General features: G+C 37.0%; 1 protein-coding gene across 5 annotated transcripts in view; it reads right to left on the bottom strand.

Annotated features, from left to right (window-relative positions):
- Window positions 1–25,453, bottom strand: part of Btk (tyrosine-protein kinase Btk29A) — a 950,018-nt gene that overhangs the window by 464,334 nt on the left and 460,231 nt on the right. Inside the window, exon 1 of one of the 5 annotated variants that reach the window (XM_081737814.1) lies at window positions 15,919–16,036. The exons of the other annotated variants lie outside the window; for them this stretch is intronic. The gene's annotated coding sequence lies outside the window, so the exon portion shown is untranslated. Of the gene's footprint in view, window positions 1–15,918; window positions 16,037–25,453 lie in introns of those variants that run through there. 5 annotated transcript variants of the gene reach the window in all.

Below are 25,453 nucleotides of genomic sequence, written 5' to 3'. Positions count from 1 at the left end.
CAGTTTGCCAATTGTCTTCCTTCTTTCGTGTGTGTGGCAGGGTGTAGAGAGGTGCGCGATGTAAAACGTTGTGATGGTTGTTGTTCATTTCTAACGAATTCTTTTAATCAGACAGGTGTACTGATTATGGTTTCGTTTCATTATAAATCAATTGTAAATCAAAATTTTGTGTTTGGAGTGATTATTAAATGATAAGAGCACTTCATGCTAATGAGATGTATGTCTAAATGAGTTTTGCTCTCAAATCATGAGGTGCTCACCACTGTATTTTAATTTAATGGAACATGACAGTGATGGGCACCTAGTGCCCATAACTATATTTTACTATACGAATTTTTTTGTCGTTATTTTAAGCCTAAAGTGCATTTCAGGCTGTTGTGTTTCTTGCTTGAAAATTTCATGAAATTTAAAGGTTATTTAACAGTGATGGGCCCAGTGCCCATTACTGTAAACTCACTATGCTCATCACTGTATGTTTATATTGGATTACGCCACGGCCTCCTTTGTTATACAAGCCAGGACCTTGAATGTGGCAACTGCGCAAATCGGCCTGTCACAGACTATCCACCTTCAACAGTTGGCAGTTCACAGACTATTTCTCAACCATTTTAGCGAGGATCCTCCTTTTCTCTAGACATTAATGCAGAGAATTTGGGCAGCCGGCTGTGCTGGGTGGATAGTCTGTGGAAGGCAAAAAGGCGCAGTTGCCATTTCAAGACTGGTCTGTATAACAATAAAGGCGGCCGTGATTAAGCATAACAATAGAACTAGGCTTATTTTATAGAGAACCCTTTCTGGAAAACATGTACAAGGGAGTGTATAACTACGATCTCGGTATAGGGCCCATTATAATCAGGTTACTTAAATAGATTTAAGTTTCTCATGTGTCTAATTACATTTAATTTTAGGGATAAGGAGGAAATCTGCACTATTACCAACATGAAAGGAAGGTTTCGACGCTACGACTCAGCTAGACCTAGATCATGATCCCAAAATAGAACAAGAAGGGAAAGCACTGCACAAACGTCAGTGTGCGTTGGAAGTCCGAAGCCTCTTTTTTCATATTGTTAAGTGTACAGTTTTTTCCTTGAAAATTAATAACAAGGCCTACAGTCCTCGCGCTAGGAAAAACGCCAGTGAGTTACGTTGTGGCCATGTACAGTACTTACACGGGAAGTTATGGAGTATGAAATAGGCCTAGTAGCTTTTTAAGCTGAATTCTGTGATGTAATGGCCAGTGTCTATCGGTGGTTTTTGCATTGATGCCTCGCATGTGATTACTCAGCACATCATTTTCCACTGCTGTTAATACCGGCTTTTAAGAAACTATTCACTCAGGTAGCTACCCAAGTTAGTTTTGCGGCGCTGAGTGAGAACTGAATTATTTCCAAGATTATTTAAATACAATTTAAATGCAATCCAGTTTTCGTGATTTGACTCATGAGAAGTTTTGTGAATTACTTGGGCCCGAGAAGTGTAACCAAATAAAACAGTTTACAGATAAAGCTCCAAATGGTCATGAAGGAAAATGTGAAGATTTTTGCCTTTGTAAGAAATTTGAAGAATTTTCTAAAGATGAAACGCTCATAAAAATCCACACAAATGATGAGTTGCCGTCAGATAAAGCCTCAAACTCATCAAGATTACAACAGACTGAAAGTGCTTTAGCAGAACAACTTGAGGAAGCAAGCACTTTTCTACAAGTTGAGGTGACACCAGAAGAGCAAAACAGAACTACTGACCGGCTAAAATGTATCCAATCAAGAAATCAGATATGCCGCTTTTTAAGGACTGTTTGGTATGGCCAGAAACGCCAAAGCGGCAATATTCAAAGATTCTCATTTGTAATAACATCAGATAAATGGAAAGAACTGCACAAAGAGGAAAGAATTACAGAAGAAAACCAAGAGAGGGAGAAAGAGGAGAGAAAGGGGAAAAGAGAAGTTAAACAGTCAGGTCCAGCTGGGAAAGTAAAAAAAAGACACGAATATACTCCTAGTGTTAATCTATTTTCTTCTGAACATACAGGTATAACTGGAGCTTATGTGGAGAAATTACCTTCTGGCCCTCCGGCTAAACGAGTGCCTTTTGGCGAACTGCAAGAGAACAAAAATGAGGGAGTTCATTGTTCTTCAGCATCCAAAGAAGATTCAAACATATTGAAAGTGAGGGTGTTGGAAAACAGTACGGAACAATTAGAAAACCGTCTTGTTTCACTTTCTGGATTGTGTAACCAGTGTGGCGAGAGTGTAGGATCTCGTTTACCAGAAATGAACTGCAAACGCTGTGGACAGGCTTTTCATAAAGCTTGCCTTCTTGCTGGGGAGAAGCCTACGATTATGATGTATGTTACTGTATCCAATGTTTGCAAATCTTAGACGAAAGTGAGAGTGACAGCGATTAGGCAAACAGAGTGCCTAATTTCATAAAATCTTAATTTTTTTTAATTAAAAGTGTTACTTTAAAATTACAAAAAGTCAAAACGAGATGCTGTATTATGCATTTATGTAACAAAGTAATGTATCTTGACATTATTAAGTAATTTTAGAAATTTCTGCACAGGTGCCCATAACTGTAATCAAAAGTGCCCAACTCAGTCTCTGTAGGGCCCATCACTATAAAAGTTATAGTACTTTTTTAAAAAAATATATTACACGTACCTAACATTACATTTCATTCCGATATCATATTTATTTTAAAGCCCATACTGTAACGATATTATTTGACAAATATTAGATACATATGGCCAAATGTATAAAAGTTATTAATTAATTACTTTAAAAAAAAATGCCTTAAGGTGCCCACGACTGTATAGTTTCCCCTATATGGCGGAAACGAAAGGAGCCAATCAGACGTGACAATGCTAGTTTGCCTTTTGGCTTCATTTAGTTAATAGGATGAAGATACATATGGGCAGATACTCTATTTTATAACATCCTTGGGTATCGTGAGGTATCGTTCAAGAGAAAAAGTGAAATACTGCATAAGCAATTACGCTGTTTGGTATACTGTTTCAAGGTGGGCAAAAGTCCCTCCATATGACGTCACGGACAGCGAGCCAATTAGAACGCAAAACGCGAATTGGAGCTACTTGTTATTTTATATACCTTGATTAAAATTGACTGATTTTAACTCCATGCCTACTGAGTACGGTACTTGTGAGCGTCCCACGGCTGAAAATTGTGGGAAAGATCAGTGGATCTGTATATAAGTGCTTCTGGTTAGGTTCCAACACAGCAGCTAATCAATGCAGGTGCGGTCCTCTATTCATATCTGAGCTTTGCAACACCGAAGTTACGTACAACATAACCTAATATTAACTTAAGCTCCAACTGGGGTTGAATCCGATGTAGTTGGCGAATGCACAGACCACCACGCAAGAAACCAACTCTTACAGTACAGTACACGCCATTTCTCACTACACTACCCATGCAAGATACCAATTCCTACAGTACAGTACAGACCAGTTCTCGCCACCCTATCCATGCAAGATATCAACTCTTACAATACAGTACAGACCGTTTCTCACCACATTCTCCATGCAAGATACCAACTCTTGCAGTATAGTACAGACCATTTCCCACCGCACTATATCGCCTCCAAAGGAGCTGAATTATGGTACCATGCCACTGGCCCACCTCCTATTTGAACTTATATAAGGATTTAGGATTTAGATTTCTGGGCTTTCGGCCTCTATGGCCATATTAGCCCATCACGTTTGAGGGAAGATGTCCCTCGACGAGCACACTAACCGGGGAAACGGGAGGAAGAAAAGATTGGGAAGGAAGGAAGCGGCCTGGGAAATATATGTCAGGTACCACCCTGGCATTTGCCTGGTATGAATGAGGAAAACCTCATTCAGGATGGCTAGCCCGAAAAGCTTTTTATACTTTTTCGGCCGATTGCCCCCACCGGGAATCGAACCCGGAACTTATATCAGGAGTTGGGTATAGAAGTAACAACTCTGTCTCACAGAGAAACTGTCAAGAAACAGAACAAATCGATATACCTAAGTAGGCCCTATCTTCTTAGGTAAAATATTTAGGAAATCTACGCATTAAAATTAGAAATGGAACGCAGAATTTATACAAGACATGGAAATTTCAGTTGCCAAGGGAAGAGGAATAAAAGCTAGTTAAGGTTATTCATTACGTCCAAATAGTTTGTGTCTAAAACGGTAGATGGCGCCACCGTCACCAATGTTAACATATACAACTAATAAAATTAAAACAATCAAATATAAAATAAACAGTTCAAAAATTAAGCAAAAACGGATATAATCTGGTTAATGGACGTTACAAAATCTAGGGAATGGTACGTGTCGATTTCACATATTGTTATTAGTTTCATTGTTAGAGACCACCATTGTTAAGTAAACAATCAACTTTATCTGCCGTACTTTCTACCAGAAACTGACCAAACTTTGCACACCCATTTAAGATTGAAATATCTAGGGAATGGTACGTGTGGATTCCACATATTGTTGTTAGTTTCATTGTTAGAGGCCACCATTGTTAAATAAACAATCAACTTTATCTGCCACACTTTCTACCACAAACTGACCAAACTTGGCACACCCATCGGATTAGCACAGAGATATCTACTGAATGGTACCAGCCGATTACACATATTGTTGTTAGTTTCATTCTTCGAGGCCACCATTGTTAAATAAACAATAGTTGGATTTCTCCATTATTAGATAAACAATCAACTTTATCTGCCATACTTTCTATCACAAACTAACCAAGCTTGGCACACTCATTTACGATTGAGATATCAATGAAATGGTATGTGTCGATTTCACCTATTGTTGTTACTTTCATTGTTAGAGGCCGCCATTGTTAAATGAACAATCAACTTTATCTGCCATACTTCCTACCAGAAACTGGCAAAACCTTGCACACACATTTAAGATTAAAATATCTAGGGAAAGATATGTGTCGTTTTCTCATATTGTTGTTAGTTTCATTGTTGAAGATCACCATTGTTAAATAAACATTCGTTGGATTTCTCTATTGTTAAATAAACGATTAACTTTATCTGTCATACTTTCTACCACAAACTAAGCAAACTTTTCACACTCATGAACGATTGAGATATCTATGGAATGGTATGTGTCGATTTCACATATTGTTGTTCTTTCATTGTAGAAGGCCATCATTGTTAAATAAACAATCGTTGGATTTCTAAATTGTTACATAAACAATCAACTTTATCTTACACTCTTTCTACCACAAACAAAGCAAACTTTCCACACTCATTTACGATTGAGATATCTATGGAATGGTATGTGTCGATTTCACATATTGTTGTTAGTTTCATTGTTGAAGGCCACCATTGTTAAAGAAACAATCAAGTTTTTCTGCCACACTTTCTACAACAACCTAACCAAAATTTGCAGACTCATTTAAGATTAAGATATCTATGGAACGATATGGGTCGATTTCACATATTGTTGATAGTTTCATTGTTAGAGGCCACCATTGTTAAATAAACAATCAACTTTAACGGCCATACGTTCTACCACAAACTAACCAAACTTGGCACACTCATTTACGATTGAGATATCCATGGAATGGTACGTGTTGATTTCACTTATTGTTATTACTTTTATGGTTAGAGGCCACCATTGTTAAATGAACAATCAACTTTATCTGCCGTACTTTCTACCAGAAAGTGAAGAAACTTTGCACACCCATTTAAGATTGAGATATCTTGGGAATAGTACGTGTGGATTCCACATAGTGTTGTTAGTTTCATTGTTGAAGGCCACCATTGTTAAATATACAATCAACTTTATCTGCCACACTTTCTACCACCAACTGACCAAACTTGGCATACCCATCGGATTACAACTGAGATATCTAGGGAATGGTACCTGCCGATTTCACAAATTGTTGTTAGTTTCATTGTTATAGGCTACCATTGTTAAATAAACAATCAACTTTGCCATACGTTCTACCAGAAACTGACCAAATTTTGCTCACAAATTTAAGTTTTAAATATCTAGGGAATGCTACGTGTCGATTTCATGTATTGTTATTAGTTTCGTTGCTGAAGACCACTATTGTTAAATACACAATCGATGGATTTCTAAATTGTTAAATAAACAAACAACTTTACCTGCCATACTTTCTACCACAAACTAACCAAACTTGGCACACTCATTTGCGATTAAGATGTCTATGGAATGGTACGTGTCGATTTCACATATTGTTGTTAGTTTTCTTGTTAGAGGAAACCATTATTAAATAAACAATCATCTTTATCAGCCATACTTTTTAGCAGAAACTGGCCAAACTTTGCATACCCATTTAAGATTGAAATATCTAGGGAATGGTACGTGTCGATTTCACATATTGTTGTTAGTTTCATTGTTGAAGACCACCATTGTTAAATAAACAATCAACTTTATGTGCCACACTTTCTAAAACAAACTGACCAAACTTGGCACACCCATCCGATTAGCACAGATACATCTAGCGAATGGTACCTGTCGAATGTTCGACAGGTTTCATTGTTCGAGGAAACCATTGTTAAACAAACAATTGCTGGATTTTTCCATTGTTAAATAAACAATTAACTTTATCTGCCATACTTTATACTACAAACTAACCAAACTTGGCATACTCATTTACAATTGAGACATCTATGGAACCGTACGTGTCTATTTCATTTATTGTTGTTAGTTTCATTGTTAGAGGACATCATTGTTAAATAAAGAATCAACTTTATCTGCCACACTTTCTACCAGAAACTGACAAAACCTTGCACACTCATTTAAGACTGAAATATCTAGGGAAAGATATGTGTCGGTTTCTCATATTGTTGTTAGTTTCATTGTTCAAGACCATCATTGTTAAATACACAAGCGTTGGATTTCTACATTGTTAAATAAACGATCATCTTCATCTGCCATACTTCCTAACACAAACTGACCAAACTTGGCGCACCCATCGGATTACCACAGAGATATATACTGAATGGTACCAATCAATTTCTCATATTGTTGTTAGCTTCATTCTTCGAGGCCACCATTGTAAAACAATCGTTGGATTTCTCCATTATTAAATAAACAATCAACTTTATCTGCCATACTTTCTACCACAAACTGACCAAACTTGCACAATCATTTACGATTGAGATGTCGATGGAACGGTACGCGCCGATTACACTTATTGTTGTTAGTTTCATTCTTAGAGGCCACCATTTTTAAAAAACAATCAACTTTGTCTACCACACGTTCTACCAGAAACTATCCAAACTTTGCATACGCATTTAAGATTGAAATATTTAGGGAATGGTACGTGTCGATTTCATATATTGTTCTTTCATTGTTAGATGCCACCATTGTTAAATAAACAATCAAGTTTTTCTGCCACACTTTCTTCTACAAACTAACCAAACTTGCACAATCATTTACGATTGAGATATCTATGGAATGGTATGGGTCGATTTCACATATTGTTGTTAGTTTCATTGTTAGAGGACACAATTTTAAGTAAAGAATCAACTTTGTCTGCCACACGTTCTACCAGAAACTATCCAAACTTTGCACACGCATTTAAGATTGAAATATTCAGAGAATGGTACGTGTCGATTTCACATATTGTTCTTTCATTGTTAGATGCCACCATTGTTAAATAAACAATCAAGTTTTTCTGCCACACTTTCTACCACAAACTAACCAAACTTGCACAATAATTTAAGATTAAGATATCTATGGAATGGTACGTGCCGATTTCACTTATTGTTGTTACTTTCATTCTTAGAGGCCACCATTTTTAAAAAACAATCAACTTTGTCTGCCACACGTTCTACCAGAAACTATCCAAACTTTGCACACGCATTTAAGATTGAAATATTTAGGGAATGGTACGTGTCGATTTCACATATTGTTCTTTCATTGTTAGATGCCACCATTGTTAAATAAACAATCAAGTTTTTCTGCCACACTTTCTTCCACAAACTAACCAAACTTGCACAATCATTTACGATTGAGATATCTATGGAATGGTATGAGTCGATTTCACATATTGTTGTTAGTTTCATTGTTAGAGAACACAATTTTAAGTAAAGAATCAACTTTTTCTGCCGTACTTTCTACCACAAACTGACCAAACTTTATACATCCATTTAAGATTGAGATATCTAAAGAATAGTACGTGTCGATTCCACATATTCTTGTTAGTTTCATTACTGAAGGCCTACATTGTTAAGTAAACAGTCAACTTTATCTAACACACTTTCTAACACAAACTGATAAAACTTGGCACACCCATCGGATTACCACAGAGATATCTACTGAATGGTACCAATCGATTTCACATGTTGTTAGTTTCACTGTTCGAGGCCACCATTTTAAAACAATCGTTGGATTTCTCCATTATTAAATAAACTATCAACTTTATCTGCCATACTTTATACTACAAACTAACCAAACGTGGCATACTTATTTACGATTGAGATATCTATGGAATGGTACGTGTCGATTTCATTTATTGTTGTTAGTTTTATTCTTAGAGACCGGCATTTTTAAATAAACAATCAACTATATCTGCCATACTTTCTACCAGAAACTGACCAAATTTTGCATACCCCTTGAAAGTTGAAATATCTATGGAATGCTATGTGTCGATTTCACATGTTGTTAGGTTCATGATTGATGGCCACCATTTTTAAATACAGAATCGTTGGATTTCTCCAGTGTTAAGTATACAGTCAACTTTTGTCTGCCATATTTTCTACCAGAAACTAACCAAACGTGGCACACTCATTTACGATTGAGATATCAATGGAATGGTTCGTGCCGATTTCACATATTGTTGTTAGTTTCATTGTTGAAGGCCACCGTTGTTAAGTAAACAATCAACTTTATCTTTCGTACTTTCTACGAGAAAATGAAGAAACTTTGCACACCCATTTAAGATTGCAGTATCTAGGGAATGGTACGTGTGGATTCCACATATTGTTGAAGGCCACTATTCTTAAATAAACAATCAACTTTATCTGCCATACTTTCTAAAACAAACTGACCAAATTTGGCACACCCATCGGATTTGCACAGAGATATCTACTAGTCGATTTCACATATTGTTTTTAGTTTCATTGTTCGAGGCCACAAATATTAAATAAACAATCGTTGGATTTCCCCATGGTTAAATAAACAATCAACTTTATCTGCCACACTTTCAACCACAAACTAACCAAACTTGGCACACTCATTTAGGATTGAGATATCTATGGAATGGAACGTGTCGATTTCACTTATTGTTGTTAGTTTCATTGTTAGAGGCCAGGTTTGTTAAATGAACAATCAACTATATGTGCCATACTTTCTACCAGAAATTGGCCAAACCTTGCACACACATTTAAGATTGAAATATCTAGGGAAACATATGTGTCAATTTCTCATATTGTTGTTAGTTTCATTGTAAAGATCACCATTGTTAAATAAACATTCGTTGGATTTCTCCATTGTTAAATAAACGATCAACTTTATCTGCCATACTTTCTACCACAAACTAAGCAAACTTTGCACACTCATGAACGATTTAGATATCTATGGAATGGTATGTGTCGATTTCACATATTGTTGTTCTTTCATTGTTGAAGGCCACCATTGTTAAATAAACAATCGTTGAATTTCTAAACTGTTACCTAAACAATCAACTTTATCTTACACTCTTTCTACCACAACTAACCAAATTTGGCGCACTCATTTACAATTGAGACATCTATGGAACAGTACGTGTCGATTTCACTTATTGTTGTTAATTTCATTGTTAGAGGCCACCATTATTAAATAATCAACTTTATATGCCATACTTTCTAGCAGAAACTGACCAAACCTTACACACTCATTTAAGATTGAAATATCTAGGGAAAAATATGTGTCGATTTCTCATATTGTTGTTAGCTTCATTGTTGAAGACCACCATTGTTAAATACACAATCCTTAGATTTCTACATTGTGAAATAAACGATCAACTTTATCTGCCATACTTTCTACCACAGACTAACCAAACTTTGCACACCCATTTAAGATTGAAATATGTAGGAAATAGTACGTGTTGATTTCACATATTGTTCTTAGTTTCATTGTTGGAGGCCACCATTGTTAAATAAAGAATCAACTTTATTTGCTATATTTGGTACCAGAAACTGACCAAACTTGGCACACCAATCGGATTACCACTGAGATATCTAGGGAATGGTACTTGTCGATTTCACATATTATTGTTAGTTTTGTCGTTTAAGGCCACAATTGTTCAATAAATAATTGTTGGATTTCTCCATTGTTAAATAAACAATCAACTTTATCTGCCATACTTTTTACCACAGATTAACCAAACTTAGCACACTCATTTACGATTTAGATATCTATGAAATGGTACTTGTCGATTTCACTTGTTGTTGTTAGTTGCATTGTTAGAGGCCACCATTGTTAAATAAACAATAAACTTTATCTGTCATACTTTCTACCAGAAACTGACCAAACTTTGCGTACCTATGTAAGATTGAAATATCTATCCTATGGTTCATGTCGATTTCACATATTGTTTTAATTACGTTGTTGGAGACTACCATTGTTAAATAAACGATTCACTTTATTTTCCATACTTTTTACCACAAGCTGACCAAACTTGTCATATTTACAATTCAGATATCTAGAGTGGTACATGTCGATTTCTCATATTGTTGTTAGTTTCATTGTTGGAGGCCTCCATTTTTAAATAAACAGTAAACTATTTTCCATACTTGCTACCAGAAACTAAGCAAACTTTGCTTACCTATTTACGATTGAAATATCTATGGAATGATACATGTCGATTATCAAGGACTAACAAGCTCTAGCCAAATTGTGTGTAATACATCAGTATGCGTTGGGATCAAACGATAATTATTCGTGATCAAACGAGCTGGACAAATTCCGATTGAATTTGTTTTCATGGTGGCTGTGGTGGAGGGGCTAACAGGTCATCGGTAAATGTTATTGTTCGGAAAATGGAATAGTAACTATATATATATATATATATATATATATATATATATATATATATATTTCATTCAGAACTTTGTTGCGCCAGAACTTGTTTATAGCCAGTGTGAACTAGTTGTGTGCCTCCAGATTTTTTTTGTCTCAGGTGGAGCGGGATGGCCCCCTACAGCGTTCCTAGAATTACACTCTAAAAGCCCACAGTGTTCCTAGAATTGCACTCTAAAAGCCCCTCCCATACAACTGACCTGTGCTTCCCAGCAGACACCTCACATTTGAACTCTGTTGAGATTCTATGTAAGTTTGTCGGCTGTACGTACAAATTCAGAGAATAAACATGTATTAGGGAATGAGAAGTTCTCGAAATAAATTTGCAAGCTGAGTATTTTTTCGCGACATAAGTGAAGAGTAATTATATACCCTTGAAGAGTACTCTGGAGAGTAAGAAAGCACTAAGCAAAATAATCATTGAATAAATAGCAATGTAATCACAGTAATGTGTATATATGGCATGTTGTATTTCTACCAGATTGTCAGAGCACTAATTATCTCATTTTTTGATGTGAGCGATCTCGCTATCGAATTTCCAGAAGAACATTAAAAAAAAGTTGTATTTAGGTTTATTCCATTTTAAACAAACGAAATACGTTGCGTAAAAGAATTTTCCATGTTAAAATATTTGATGGATAGAGTAGTTTGTGTGGGATTTGATTGTTATTGCATGTATCTATTGCATGCTGAATGAGTAGCTGGGAAAGCAGCCAGGATATTCATTCTGACGGTTGCAAGCCCATGAAAATACAGAGCAACAGTTACTCCAAGGGAGTAGATAATAGATAAAAATTCTTAAAACAACCGTGGGGGAGAGAGCCGAAAATTTGGGCCAGAATCACCTGTATACAGCTCTCATTGTTGAGACACTAAAATTTTTCAATTACTCGTATACGGAAGATAAACATTACGAAACTATTTTTATTTATTTATTTATTTACTTATTCCTCGGGGGGTAGTCTATCTCAGAAAATTACGATTAGCATAATTCTATGTTTCAGGAGTGCGCTTCGAACCCACCCCCCAGAGGCGGTTTTTTGGGCGGGCGAACTATACCTTGTCCGCAGGTCCACACATTAATTAAAGTATATGTAACACACATGTACGTGTGTGTGTGTGTGTGTGTGTGTATGTATATATATATATGTGTGTATATATGTATGCTAAATGTAAAATATTTTTGAACCAATGTTTCCAATCCAAATAATAGAGCCCCACGGCTCCAACTCGCCAAGGGCTCCATAAGAACAAATTCCGCCTGTGTCACCTTCTACACATCAGTGACTATGCCCATAGTATATTCTATGATAACAATTGACTGAATGTGCTTTTCAAGTTTCACTTTCTTGGAAAGAGAATGCGTAAGACTCTCTTAGTGTTCCAACGAGACGGGACTCGACTCTTTGAAGCGAGACACGATACAATACGAAACTTTTTGTGAAATGTCTCGTCTCGTGTCTCGAAAAATACAAACACAGTTTCTGAATTTGCTTAAAAATTTATTAACCCGGAATAAATTATTTGCCTTCGAAATGTATACCATCTTTTATTATTTCAAATGATCCAAATGATTCAATGTTTCAAATCCTACAAAGAACAGGGAATACCTAAAGAATTTTTTAAAAATGATTCTTACAAACAGCTTTCACTTCCATTTTTCAATCGATTCAAGTTTAATTATTTTGTGATAGTGCTCTAGATTCAAATACAAATGTAAAGCGTTCATTGAGATCAGTGTTTCAGAAGATTTTATTCCGGGGGCTGGTGGAGATATCTACGTATAAAAATCCTGTTATAGAAGTACAAGTAGAAGTGGCAATTTTATCAGTAACTAACTATTGTTTCATTGTCTTTCTCGTTCCGAACCAAGACAGAAACGTGTCAGCTTTTCTCGATACTGAGTTTTGAAAAGATGCTGATTTGACAACAAAATTTATCTTTTTTATTGTTTTATGATGTTATTCGAAGCTAAACCATTTTTTAAATGGGAAAGTTACATAGGCCTCCTTATTTGTTGAAGTGGCGCCAGGGGTTCTGAAAAAAGGATATCAGAATAAATGGGGAAATCTTGCCTTTCGACTGTGCTGACGGTATTGACAAATGTTCCTATCGAAGTAATTACTGGTTCAGTCGAATCTAAGCAGCCGTTGCTGGAAGATTGCAGTCGTGTTGTGTGTTGTGCTACCAAACAAAACTTGGTTAAAAGTTGTAATTTTAACCACTTGGTATAACAGCTCTTTTTGTGGGCCTCAGCGTTTCTGGTGTTGCCACGAGACGAGACAGAATCATTCGATATGAGACGAGACGACACAGCCAGAAATCTCGTCTTGCCTCGTGGCAACACTAGACTCTCTAGATATGTCAGTAAAAGGAATGACAACGTTCCTCACGGAGCACGTGTTAGCTCTCAGCCTCTTTCTTTCACTGATGTTTGTTTACATAGTAGATGAATATATAGAGAGTAACAAAAGGATGAGATATGGAGATTCTCCTGAAACCACATTAAAATTGTAGCAGTCTTTGGAGCTTGTTATAAATGGATGTACCGGGGAACTAAAATAATTCTTGGAATTGATCATACAGTATTGATATAAAAAAACATGGAAACAAGTAAAGACAAAGAACTGAAATCGTGAATTTGTTTTCAAAATACAGAAATCTCAAAGGAATATCTGTTTAGCCGACTTTAATTGTAAACGAATTTTGAATAAATTTGCATTCCCTGAATTCTTATACATAAAAAATAGAAATTTTTCTTTTAGCGTACGAATGAGAGGCTTTAGGAAATTAGGCCAAGATAATTAAAATGATACTGTCCTTTACAAAATTTAAGGGGAAGACCATGATCGAAAAAGCATCAGTCAAACTATAAAGGTCAATGGTAGCTTTTGTCATTTCTTACGACCACTATATGCACCTTATTGCGAAAAATTTATTCGTATTATAAAACCGCTATCGTTCAATAAATGTCAAATTTAATAGATCTTAAAGATGAAATTGCCATTACCTCTGTCGCATAATATATTCTAGCTTTGGGACCTATGTCATTATATGACTTTCACGATAAGTGACAAGAAGAATATAAATCCCAAGTTCAAAACGTAAGGAAAGAAACCGGCTGTTCGCCCTTCAAATTATGAAAAATGTACCAAAATGGTTGAAATTATGATTTTGTATTTCTTTACGAGAGAGAAGAATAAAAATAAAAATGGGAGCAATTGTGTATGTATAAGGCCACTATCTTCTTCAAGTTACTAAACTAACTTCAAGTGTTTCAACCATTTTTGACACATATCTCGAAAACTTTTAGTGATATTAGAGGCAAGAATACGTGGTTGATAATGAGCTTTTTAATTATGTCACAATACTTTTGAACTTTACCTTATGAGAAATGGCATATTCCAAAAATAATTCAGTACCACCCTAACCTGAATTTTACCAAAAGATTAGCGAAAGTGATACGGTGTGCGTCGTCCAGAGTTTAATTCCCGGTGTGGCACTCAAACATTGCTGTGTTGACCAAACATCGAGAGAAAAGTTGGGAAACTAAAGATAGCGGACTTCAATCTAGACAGCCGGCTACGTTGGGTGTAGTTGTGCTGACCACTAACATAAGCCCGCTGCAGACTCAGATCACAAGGGACTGTTGCGCCAGGAGTTTATATATATGTATATATTGGTGTTATTATTTTACCTTACCTCTCAGTAGCGTAAGTAAGGACGAATGGGCCTCCCCGCAAAAATGTTAAACGGACCCCCTCTATCCACATCCATGAATCACGTAAAATTTACAGAGAACAGTTTTGACTTTCTATGTTCTATCAGTGAGTCACAACTTGCTCATATGCAAAAAAAGGACATTATTATTATTATTATTATTATTATTATTATTATTATTATTATTATTATTATTATTATTATTATTATTATTATTATTATTATTATTGTGTTATAGTTTTCGTCTATTCTTCTGTACCAACCTCGAGAGTCTACGACATTTTTAATGAGATGTAGTCGCCCCACTTTATGTTGTTTGGTTCGATGCTGGTTTCACTGTCCTTTTCCCATCTTTGAAATACATAAGCACTGCAGATCGCGAAAACTCGACAAGTCGCGCTGTTTCCGAAATGAAGCTCCCAGCCATTTAGTCACCCTGATATATCGTCGTCCTTCCCCATTCAAGGCACAAGCACCACACTGACTAATCGAGTGAGATTCTTGTCGTGTTTGGCGCGCGGTTGTGATATGCCTTGTAGCTCTTATCTCAGCCCGATGATTTCGCTCAAAAAGTAGCGAGTGGTCATAATGTTTTCGCTGGTCAGTATAAGTTTTGTTGGCATTTAATTTACTAAATAATCGCTCAGGTGTTACCGTCTTCACAGGTAAAAATGATATATAGTTGAAACATCACATAATTTTTAACATCCTAACATTATAAAGTTTAACTTCGAAACTGAAATGGGCCTCTTTCTGTTCTGGGCCTCTCAATGTTGCGGGCCCTGCAGGCCCTTTAGTTGCGCCACAGCATTCTCTCTACTCAGAAGGATAGGGACAAATAGAAAAGTCAAAATTCATTCTGTCCATTTTTCAAGCATCATACACTTCATGAAAAAAAAAAAAAAAATCATATAATACTGATATGTAAGAAAATATTGGTATTGTTTGTTTTCTGTATACAAAGAACCATTTAGGTTTTTTATCTCATATTCTGGTAATAATCGAAAAAGAAAAAAAGAAAAGAGCTTCATGTGATAAACGGACGAAAGAAAATTTGTGAACGCGATGCGAATGACGCTCTTTGCAACCTAATTCACGTTTTTCGTACAAAAACTCTATTCCTACCTGCAAAAAGAAAAGATTTTTGTTACCCGTCAATGGTTGAGATTTTGCCCTGCGGCTGAATAACACGGCTTGCTGACTGACTGCAGGTGCACGAAGGAAAAAAAAAACTGTTGGATTCCTCTCTCCGCCCACTTCAATTGTGGATATCCTGGACACATTTAAACTGAGCGGTACGATCTTTCAGTTCTTCCCAGTAGAGGTGCCAGCAGTGATTGCTAAATGAAAAAGTGAGCATCTGGTGGCGAAAAGGCGAAGTGCTCGGACAAGGGGGTGGGCACAGTAACCTTAAGGAAGTTAGAATGACTGGAAATAATCGCGCGACAGAATAATACGCATTCATAGTCTATAAATACTATCCTGCCAAAGCCCTCAGCCAATCAAAGCGCACCACCTGGTTACCAGGGGTATAAAACCTGGGAACCACGGTATGAGAATGAGAATTCAGTTCACGAGGTGTGAGGGTGGTGTTAGGAGGAGTCGTAGCGCGCGTGGGGACTTCGATTGATTTCGAGCCCTGCGTTATTGCAATGTTGAGCCCCCGGCTTCTCTGCTGTAACGTCACCGGTTCTTCTTGCCCTCTGTCGCAACGTCACAATTGCGTTTCAGTGCCTTTATGTTGGCGATCGATTCTTTGATTCCTCTTAACACTGTGTGCCATACGACGCCGCACGAGTGCCATCGCTATAGACGATCATCTTCAGTCTCCGCCCCTTTCCCCTGCGTCCGACTTTGGAACTCTCAGTTACACTTCATCTGTGTTCTGTGAACGTTCAGTGCCCTCTCGTGCCCCTGGTCTAGATTCGGTTAGTGCCAGTGCTGGAAATACACAGTCTAGTGATCTTGTCGCTCTGACACCGAGCCGCCAAGGACATAAATCACTGGAGGACATACACTTTTTCAACCGTCGGGTACCGCAGTTCTTAAGCCCATGGCTAATCATAAGCGTTCGCCACGCGTTTTTATTACTCATGCGTACGCTTGGAATACGCTGACCATGTATTTAAATGTGGATGGCTAATCACAAACGAGAAAGCAATAAAAACGCGGAGAAAACGTCAGCTCGAGCGTATTCGGAACAATAGACCGCCTGCTGTTTACAAGATGTCTAAAGGAAGGAAAAAAGTAAAGGCGTGTTGCTATGCAAGGGGATTTTTAGCAAAAAAAAACTGCTTGGAAGATGCTTTGTGCAGAGTATTGGAACTCTGCTATTATAGACCTGGGCGTGGCAAAACAGGCCTGCAAACCCTGACTGGTTCACAGTATGATTTATAGCTCTGGAGAAAGTAAAATTACTGAATAGCCACCTTGGTCGCGTTCGCTACGGGGGGTAACGCTTCGAAAACGCATTCTCAAATAGCCTAACCCTAAAGCAAACATGCTGGATGGAGAAGATGCCTCTAGCGCCACCACTCCAGATCGTAACGTCGCTAAGGTGAAAGCGCTTTGATCCATCACCCAACAACTTCAGCGTATCTCTGAAAACACCGCAACTAATAATTGTACGCATCAATATGGTTCAGATAGTCCAATACTTAAATGATAGAAAGTTGTATATTGTACTGAAGAGGTGATGATGCGATAGTACGTTATCAATGTGCACGCACAAACGGAAGAAACGGAAAATGTCGTTAAAGCTAGTTTGTACGAACTTGAACAAATATTCGATACTTTCCGGAAATACGTGAAAAAATGAGACGATATCAACACAAAGGTAGCAAAGAAAGAAACACTTCCACAGTAACTGGTAAGGAAAGCCTGCAAGACAACAATAACGACAAAGAATACGAGTGATAAACTCAACAGCATCTACGAATCTAATAATCAAATCGACATATTTAAAACCCAAAAGACATCAATAAATTTACTTAACGACTCCGCTAGACGGTTTGAAATACGAGGCTTTTTTTTTTTTTTTAAAGTAAGGTCCGTTTGAACATAAGTACACAACGAAAGGTTATTTCAAAAAAGTAAATGTATTTTCAGAAAGTACATACTTTACTCTATTTTTCGACATAGTTGCCAAGTTTGTTCAAACACTTATCATACCTCTCAACCAATTTCAAAATGCCCTCTTCATAAAAACTTGCCGCCTGCTCCGATAACCAAGAGTTCACTGCCGTTTTCACTTCGTCATCATCATTGTAACGGTTGCCACTGAGATGTTGCTTGAGGTGGAGGAACAGATGGTAATCGCTCGGCGCAAGATCAGGACACGTCAGGAAATTCGTTTGAGAGACCTGTTACTGTGAAGCGCGTGTTCTCACGAACCCTCGCTTCAACTGAAGCCACCAAATCGTCTGTAATCGAAGAAGGGCGACCGAAGCGGTCCTCATCAAGGACGTTGTCACGCCCATTTTTTGAATTCTCGTACCCACTTACGCACTTTGCTTGCACTCATAACAGTATCACCGTACACTTCGCAAATCTGTCGATGAATTTCTGCAGCAGACAGGTTTCTTGCTGACAAAAACCGTATCACTGAGCGAACCTCACACGCGGCGGGCGACTTAATAGTCTTAAACATTGTGAAAGCACAGAACACAACTGTACAGGTCAGCTACAGAGCTGGAACTGAGCACAGCTGTTCCCGGGGCATACCGGTAGACGACGTACACGCTCGTTGCGGTATTAGCGAACTACTAGTGACTACAACAAAACGGACCTTACTTAAAAAACATGCCTCGTAAAATTGGGCATGTGTTAGTTGACAAAAGAGAAAAACGAGTATCATGCACGTCTACACTTACAGAGATACAAACTACAATTCAGACTACAAAAACGTGATTGCGAAAACGCAACGAAAGCTCTTGGTACAGTTCGCGGCACAGAAAATATTACGAAACGTTTAAGTCCAAATTACTAAGAAACCCTTCCACCGTGTACTTACGCATTCAGAACACAGCTAGACATAAGTGATAGATAATAAGTAGAGACCGGATGTTAGGCAAAATGCCTATTCTTTAATATTAAAGATATGGTCAAAAATTACGTTTTAAAGTTTATATGGGGGGTTATAGTTTCGATTTAAGCCAATTTTATTTTGCCTATTTTGCCTCTTTCGACCTTTACTGCCTAAATAATTGCTTTAGTGCCTAATATTGCCTATTCAATGCATTTTCTTCAAAATAAGCCTTCATTGGGAAAATATATAATTTACGTAACATAATACACACATATTTACTTATATTATGTGTTTGTAAACACAAGCTCGTGGTACGTTACAATATATATACAGGATGAACTTCAAAGATGTTCACATACTTCGGGAGGTGATTCGTGACATGAAAAGAAGATTAAAGTCCTCTTGAATTTCACAAATCATCATCTGAAGTATGTGCGCACCTTTATGTCCCGTTCCAATTGTTAGGATTCGATTTCGATTCCAACATGGCACTCCTGTCACTCGAACACGACGCAGAATTCCGACAACATGCAACAGCACTTTTTGTCTTCTTTTCATGTCACGAATCACCTCCCGAAGTATGTGCACATCTTTCAGATTCACCCAGTATGTGCAATCCATAACACGCCTCGTTTTTGCATATACAGTAAAAGGAAGATGTCATTTAACAAACAAGTATGTTTCTATATTCTTTGAACATTACCTGTGACTTGAATCTATTTTTTAATGGTATTGAGTATTTATCTTCATTATTTCGAGTTACATTTTAGTGCCTATTTTACTGCCTATTTTTTAAATTTTAAGTGCCTATTTGCCTGCCTATTTTCCAGGTTTTTAGTGCCTAAACATCCGGTCTCTAATAATAAGAATATATATTTTTTTCAGCGAAAATTTTACATCAATTTCCTGGTCACATCAATGCCATCATAGACAATAAATAGTATCTTTTCCGAGCGATCTTTGCACAAGTTGTTGATTGCAAGGTATTACAAATAATTCAACAATGCAATCCCGACTATCGCAACCTAAAATAAATTTTGCGTTGTGTTGACGCAAATTGCGAAGGAATGAGAACCAAAATGTAATGTATGGAATTACAGTAGCAAACAGAATAGCGCGTAGAAGTAATGGATTCAGGAAAGACACGAGCTAGAGGAATGAAATCAAGTGCTCAAAGCCGCACATTCCAACTACCGACTACAGATGGCATTCCTCTGCTTTTGAGTGTAGAATTTTAGGAGCAGATTTAACCCTTTCCCCTCGAATTTGTTTTGACACAGCAAGCTGTACAGCTCGGATTTATTTTGAGATATACCCAGTACTTGAGTCGGCCAATGCAAATACTCGTAGCCCCCATTTGTTTGGCTTCTGTGGGTTATTAAAGCGGCATGCGAGTAATTAAAGCATCAAAATTAGTACGGGGTAGCCCCGACATACGAGCAGAAAGGGAAATCTCGAATGTCGGGGCTCTCGCCGCATTCGACAGAAAAGGGTTAAAACTGGACAATGACAAGAAACCGTTTTGGTACGTGAAGTTCCTGATCCAACCCCTGGCCAGTAATTTTACTATGGAATCATTCGTCTTCTTTAGCCTAAATGTCATAATCGTGGAACGTTAAATTTAAAGATTTCATTTAATTTCATTTCTGAGGTGAGTTTCCTTTCATAGTCAAAAAAATTTCATTCCGCCAATTTTATATTTGTTAAGACATTACCATACTTGAGAACATTATCTAACTAATTTCCCATAAGAACTAAGAATTGCATTGGTTCATGTATATTCAGAACCTTTCATATATGCGTGTCACAAAGTCTGTATCCTTGGTTGTAGTAGTTTTCGTTTGTCGTCTATGCTATAGTAAAAGTATGTCTGAAATAATTTACTACCTTAAGTAAAATCGTGTGACGAACAATTGTTTGCACGCAATGTAAGGAAAGTTGCGTCACTAAGTATAATTATTTTATAACTTATGCCTTTGCTGTAACCTACAAATTATACAAAAACATTACAGAACTTTTTTTTTCTGTTGATCTTCATTTGGAATTACTTAAACATTTAAACGATTATATATATATATATATATATATATATACAAGATGGTAAGCAAAGACACGTACAAACTTCAGCAGCTGATTCTCTAAGACAGACAAAAATGAAAATGAAATATTTCAGTTTAACGTACCACGTTTATGCCCTTTAGCCTAACGGAGACGATGATTACGGCAAGTGAATGATGATGGAAGAATTGGTGGAATGAGCAAGTCGGAAACTGGAGTATCCCGAGAAAAGCCACGACCACTATGTTGTCATCATAAACTTGTCCGCCATTTGTCAACGACGAGGTGGAAGATGAGGATCAACGCTTCCTTAAACGCATGATATAGGCATACAAAAACATACCACAGCACCTACAAAAATGTAACCACCGAAATGGCGATTATGTAGAAAAATAGATAAACTGAATTCATATAAAATATGCATCCTTCTCATCTGTTTTGCTATATAAAATGAAATGAAATCTTTCAGGTTTACGTCCCACGCTTATGCCGACTACGCTAAAGGAGACGGTGATGATGAGAAATGAATGAAATGAAGGAAGTGGGAGGAAACGGCAAAACCAGAGAAAAAAACACACACAGTGTTTGTCCACCACAAAGTTCATTTGGTGCGAGCTGGGATCGAACCAGGGACCCCAAGCACCAGAGGTGGGGGGATCTACCACTAAGCCACTGCGGCCCTGTTTCGGTATATTTACTGAAACCGGAAGTAGAAGATACGTAACGTTTCCGGTTTTCATAAAGAAATACGGAAAAAAGATGTAAGTTATTCTTAGTACGTTGAATCGATATATATATATATATATATATATATATATATATATATATATATATATATATATATATATATATATATATATATATATATATACTTACAGCCCAGGGAATCGACATAACGTCTAAGTGGCACGAATCACGCCAGGAGAAACCTCGGCGTCCTCCCCTGCATACTTATTTTGGAGCAAAAGACTTCGTCGTTTCACAATAAACTTACATGCTCATGTTGCAGGTGTTTTGCTGCGGACTGTACAATGGAGCAAAACAGGTGTTTCAGTGTACAGTTACTCATGAATCCACGACATGTATGCCTATAGAACTATTGACTACGCATTGTTTACCTATCGCTCTCTCCTCGATCTACGCCAGATTTGCTTCCTTATCCTTGCTGTCTGTGTGTAGTTTACTCAGAATCCGAGCTGTAAACTATGAGAATCTGAGGTGCGTCATAGAGCATTCAGTTAGAAAAGAGACTTGGTTTATACTATTATGTAAAAGCGTCTCACTAACCAACGCCCAGGTCATACTACTTAAGTTAAAAATGTAAAAATTGGGCAGAAATCCAATTCAATTGGTTTGTCATGGAAGCTTCGGATAAGAAAATATTTTTTTGAAATGCTTACCTAAGCGAGGTAAAAGTTTTTTTTTTCCCCTCAAGAATTGAACATTTCACAAACGGAAGACGAAATTTGACACATAAACTCTTTGTTGAAAATAACTAGACACGTTCTTCAGGGTTTTCAAAAACGTTTTTCATGGTTATCCATTTTTAAAGAGGAGATTGGAGAGTAATTTCTATAAATTTTCGATTATTTATTAAGGAAATGCTCAAATTCGCGTAAGCTGAGGTGTGAAATTAGTAAAAGTGAAAGTCACTATGTTTAAGACTTCGTACCTCTTGAATCTCCCAACCAATCTCGATCAAATTCTCAGCATAGATGAGGTTCGGGCGTGGGATGGTTTCTATCATTTCACTTTGACGGTCCAACTTACGGGTGGAGGAGGCAGAGATATTTAAAAATGATCAAAAATGACTAATATTAGTGTCGAATCCATAGTTTTCGGGGTCGCTGAGATGAACAGCGATATTTCCGATGTCGCTTAAATCCAAATTCAGCCCCGTAACTTGGTGAAGGAGAAAGGGCAGATATATAAAAATGATCGGAATTAACCGATATTACTCTCCAACTAGCCGAATCTATATTTTTCGGGCTTGCTGAGATAAACAGTGGCACTTCCGATGACGTTTAAATTCAAGTTCAGCTCTTTTATATCTAAAATGAAACGTATTCTCCCGTGCGAAGAATGGGTATTCTTCTAGTTCTGTATATAAAGTCTTTAATTTGCTTGTGTTTATGTCATTCAGCGTTTATGAAAATTCTGCCTCTAAAGGATGAAAAGGGACAGTTTGTGTAATATTCAAATTTTCGACTAGTTATTCAGATAACTCTCAATGTGATGATTCACTTAAGTTGGAGGTGTGAAATTCAGCATATAAACTCTTTAATTTAGATATGAAAATATACAGGGTATTTTAAAAAAAAACTCATGAATTTCATTTGGGTCTAGAATTTCTAACTGAAGTCCGATTTTCATGCGGTTTGTGGCAAATGATCAAGGAAGGATAGGAGATTTATGAAATCCGGGATAATATTGACCAAGCCTCAAGAAAAACAGTAAATATTCGCCAGTGTACCTTACAACTGGAGTGAGGATTTTGATTTTTGAAGCGAAATTACGAATACAAATTAAGTGTTAGTGAGAATACAAATGAAGTGTTAGTAATAACACCTATAAATCACATATTGAACTAGTTATAGCCGGTTTGTTGAGGCAAACAACGGTGAGATTTCTTGGTCGACCTAAGGATTCGATAACTGACATCTTCCACAACACCCGCGTGCGTGGTTCGATGCTTCCCTGTCTCACTCAGAAGCGATCCTGTTTCTTCCAAATTATTTACTACTGACCATATTATGTTCCTGTCTGGGACAGAACCTGAGGCAATTGTTTCTAAATGCCCTTACGTAGTAACAACAGATTCCGTTCTCCATAAACTTTTAACGATAATCTCGCGTTGCTCCAAACACTACATTATTCTCACTGTGTCCTGATCACACTCACATAGTAGCACAGAACTATACAGCACAATTCCCAATACAACGGCCCAATTTCCTGTTCCTAATTGCCCTTGGTAAAGTTACCACCTAATGAAGAAAACTCAAATCTCCATATCGCATTGCACCTCACTTCAATTGTAAGGTATGCTGGCGAATATTGCTGTTTTTCTTGAGGCGTAGTCGATATTACCCCGGATGAATTTAAACCAATAAACATTGTCCCATAAATCTCCCATCCTTCCTTGATCATTTGGCACAAACCGCACGGAAATCGGACTTAAGTTAGAAAGTCCAGGCCCGAATGAATTCCTGTATTTTTAAAATATCACCCTGTATGTGTCACAGTTTTCGAAAATTCCGCCTGTAAAGGGGGTGGGGTGGTTAATTCTATAAAATGCAATCAATTACTGCAATGTTCAAAAGTTCTGTTCTATATTTATTAACCTTAACTTCCCGTACGAAGATTGAGTACTTCTGCTGACATGTAAATAATGTATCATACCAGGGATTTGTGTTCGCTACGCATCTTACAGCTACAAGTGAAAGATACATAACAGCTTGCCACGATCTGTTATTTGGAATGTAAATACGATGGCAGTGTTTATCTATCACTTTAAGAGCCCCAGTGTACACTAGATGAAATGTAATATTAAATATTCATAATACCTGTAAATGTTTACATAGTACATTTATTTGCATGAATTCTGAAGTAAAAATTAACGGCTGAATATATTATTTTAATCTTCCGTTATGTGGTTGTGGTGTTGTGAATTTCGTGTTGTTGTGAATAAATCCTTTCATACATTTTGAAGAGAAATGCTGTATTTTCACACAGAATGGAGCTTATTTTGTACTCAACAGACCACCATGTGAATTTGTACCGTTATTCAGTCGTCTTTGTATACTAATTTGTAGCTTTGCTCCCTTTGTCAGTTAAAAATAAAAATAAAAAAGTCTTTAATTTTCTAAATGCATTTTGTATGTATTGAGTGAAGCAATGGTTTAAAAAATAACATGTTCTCTGTTTTATTTTATTGTTTTACGTGAACAAAGGTGTTTAATATAGGTTAGTGGAGGACGCAATTAGCGTTTGAAAAATAAAAGGGTGCAAGTGAGGTCTGTACTTTAAGAATATTTAGAAACGTAATTACGAAATGTTGCATTTAAAAAATACATTTAATTGTGTCTGGGTTTTTAAACTTGAATCCTGTGTTATGTATGCCTCTAAGTTATAGAAAATACAGAATTACCCCGCCGGTCCATCTATTTTTCTATAGTTGTCCTAGCAAATTCGCTAAAAGATATTATATATATATATATATATATATATATATAAATCCACCAAATTCTCGCTCTTTGTCAAAATCAACACCAAAGTACAATCGGCAACTTTTACATTACATCCATTGAGAGAAGTCGTAGACACTGTTAGGTTTCCGGTCCATTTGATAGTGGTTAACACAATACAATTTAAAGCGTTAAATGTGACAACAGAATGAACTTTCGTGCTTTAACCACATGCATCCAGCGCGTACCATCATGAAGTGGCTACGAGGATAACAACAACATGGGGGCAAGGAGAAAACATATATAAGCGAGCGACACAATGATATGGAACGTTGTGGTTTAGCGCTTCTATTATAGGTGTCATCAAACCCACCACAAATTACTGACATATTGGCGACTCAACGGAATCCAATCGCC

The sequence above is a fragment of the Thermobia domestica genome, chromosome 14 (genome assembly GCF_964235325.1).
Source record: "Thermobia domestica chromosome 14, izTheDome1.hap1.1, whole genome shotgun sequence".
Taxonomy (NCBI): Eukaryota; Metazoa; Arthropoda; class Insecta; order Zygentoma; family Lepismatidae; genus Thermobia; species Thermobia domestica.
Note: the sequence above shows the minus strand (reverse complement) of the source record. Positions and strands in the feature narration are given on the sequence as shown.